The sequence below is a fragment of the Elephantulus edwardii genome, unplaced genomic scaffold (genome assembly GCF_000299155.1).
Source record: "Elephantulus edwardii isolate Elephantulus edwardi_28Jun2011 unplaced genomic scaffold, EleEdw1.0 scaffold00457, whole genome shotgun sequence".
In the NCBI taxonomy this organism is placed as follows: domain Eukaryota; kingdom Metazoa; phylum Chordata; class Mammalia; order Macroscelidea; family Macroscelididae; genus Elephantulus; species Elephantulus edwardii.
This window is the reverse complement of record NW_006400207.1, coordinates 403,410-406,570: the sequence shown is the minus strand read 5'-3', so window position 1 is coordinate 406,570 and position 3,161 is coordinate 403,410.

The window sequence follows — 3,161 nt, the reverse complement described above, 5'->3', positions numbered from 1 at the left end:
TTGCGCTTTGGCTTCTCTACGCTCCAGTGCAATCTTCAGAGTCTCTTCTGACATCCATTTTGGTCTTTTCTTCCTCTTCTGTCTTTGTAATGACCGTTCGCACTCTTCCTGGATGATACCTTTGACATCCTCCCACAACTCATCTGGTCTTTGCTCATTAGTGTTCAAGGCCTCAAACCTGTTCTATTACAGTAATAAAAAATGTTACCTAGCTAGTCTAATGACCTAGGCCTGATGACTAGACTCCAAGCAAAAGAGGCATTCTCAAAACCACACTGAAGCTGGGATGCTATTGTCTCACCTGAATTCATTCATGACAAGCAAGCAAGGTAGGATCAACAAGCCCTATAAACTTGACCCTCTAGCTTTGCAGTATCTCTATGAAATATAGAACAAATCCAGGATACTTTCTTTTAAATCATGACACCATAAAAGACTTGTCTAAAGGTAATCTTGCAACTTGCTCACTGGTTTATTTAGCAGAAAGTACATCTTAAAAAGCAAATTGATTTCCCAAAGATAAACAATCCAATTGAGAAATGGGCACAGGATATGAATAGTCACTTCACCAAAGACATTCAGATGGCAAACATGCACATGAAGTAATGTTCAAAATCCCTAGCTCTAAGAGAGATGCAAATCAAAACTATATCATCTCACCCCAGTAAGAATAGTAAATTAACAAAACAGTAAACATCAAATGCTGATGAGGTTCCAGAGCAACTGGAACCCTTATTCACTGTTGGTAAGAGTGTAAAATTGTGCAACGACTATGGAAAGCTGTATGGTGCTCTCTAAAAATGCTGCAAATAGAAACACCATTTGACCCAGCAATTCCACTACTGGGAAAATACCCTAAAGAAATCAGAACTGCCACCCAAGCAGATATATGCACACCCATGTTTATTGTGGCTTTGTTCATAATAGCAGAGTTGGATAGAGAAGCTGTGGTATATTCACACAATGGAATACTATGCTTCATTGAAAAACAAGGAACTCATGCAATATTAATCAAAATGGGTGACCCCGGAGGACATTTATGCTGAGTGAAAGGACAAATATTTCATAGTGCCACTGTTGTAACATGGGACTGACATTGGGGTTGGGGGGAAATTAAAAGGGGATAATTTATACTACATTGAAACAGATGCGGGAGAGAACTGTTTAAAAGGAATATATGATTAGGTAGCATTGTCATGACAGGAGTCCAGAATGAAGGCAGTATAGTGGAGTGGACTTGAGGAGAGGGACTGTATAACAATAAAAGAATTTCTCTTTTACTTTTCAGAGAAGAATAAATTGGGAGGGAGGGATGGGCAGGGAGAAAAGTACAACAATGAATGAATGAAAATGCAAAGTGTCTGTAAACTTTCATTAAAATGAATAAGAAAAACAAAAAGCAAAACAAAACAAAAAAAAGCAGATTGATTTCCCAAATTCTTTATCTAAGTATTTGGTAGGTAATTCTGGAGGCCTAGTAATAAGGAACTGTACTGTCATCCCAAAGGCACGTGGTTCAAATCCATCACTGGATTTCTCTGCTGGAGAAAGATGGGCAATCTCCTCCTGTGTGGTTTACTAACTCTGAAAACCCACTGGACAGTCAGCTATAAAGTAACAACTTTAAGTCAACTAATCATTGTTGTCAACTAGAAACTGATAAATAAATTACCCTCTAGTGGGTTTTTGAGGTTGTGTATCGCACAGGAGACTGTTCATCTTTCTCCCTCTGAGTAGCTAGTGAATTTGAACTGCCTTTCTGGTAGCTGACAGTACTGTTCTCTATGGACTGCACCAAGAGTTTCCTCTAGCTTTAGTTGGTAAAGAAAATATTTTAGCATAAATTATCTTAGTCATGGTCACTTGAATACAAAGAAAAGGAAGCCATTCAGTTTTAATTCATTTTAAGAACTTTGTGTGTGTGTGTGGTTTTTATTACTTTGCTTACAAATTTCATATACAGTGTTGTGTTTCACATTATCCTTCATTCATATTTCAAACAATCATTCTAATGCATGATGTTTTATAAAATTTATCACCATTGGATCTTGCCCATCATTACCCTGCCTTTTCATCTAGATCCTTCTCATTTCCTTCCCCTGCTCCTTCCACCCACCAAATTGTGCAACTCTGTAGTTTCATCTCCTACCCAAGCTCACCCTTCTGCTCCCACCTTCTTCCCCTTTTTGGTTCTCATACATGTTTTACTAGTTATCCTTCTTTTTTTGCAGTAATGGTCTTATGCAGTATTTGTCCTTATGAGACTGAGTTAGTTCAACTCAGCATAATGCTATCCAGTTTCTCCCAAGTTATGTCATATTTTTCAAAATCATTGCTCCTGAGTGCTGCAATAGTATTCCATTTTGTGAATGTACCACAGTTACCTTCTGGTTCTTGTGTCAAACACCTGGAGTTTTACTTGTGTGCTCTTCACTTACCCTATTTTCCCCATCATATAAAATTTTCCCTTTGGAGAACAAACTATTAGGGTTGGTTGGACAATGTACATCTGACTTCATCAGAGACAATAAGATATGAGAAGATTTTTTGCTAAGGCTTCTGCAAAAAAGTGACTGAGAGGAGGTTGGAGACATCTTGCCCAAAAATAACACAACAGAGGGAAGAATACAACTATGGGAAGAAGTCCTGATAAAATTTTTTGAAACTTGATACAAATTTTTCCTCTTTTTAAAGGGGAATAGCCAACTTGTTATAAAAAAAAGTAAACCATATCTTAGCTTTTATACTAAATAATATTTATTTTTACTAAGAATTATACTAGTGAAGGTGTTCATGGCTCCAATTTCATTTACTTAGAAAGGAAAGAGGTGTGCCTTTCACATATATAAATTCCATAGCTAACAGTTCATGGAAATAAACCAGATCTGCAAACACAGCAATTTGTTGACACCAACAGGCTGGACAAATGCCACCCTGAGATGAATAAGTGTTTGTGCTCCATTTGTAATGACTATATTCCAGTGTGTGACCTTGACCAATTACAAATAATCTCTCTCAGTCTCTATTCATATATACAGTATGAGTATATATATTTTATATTTATAATAATGTAATACTATTTGCATTATAATTTACTGAACAATTAAATGAAATGGTATAGTAAGACATATTAATAGCACTTAACAGACCTTATTTGTTTG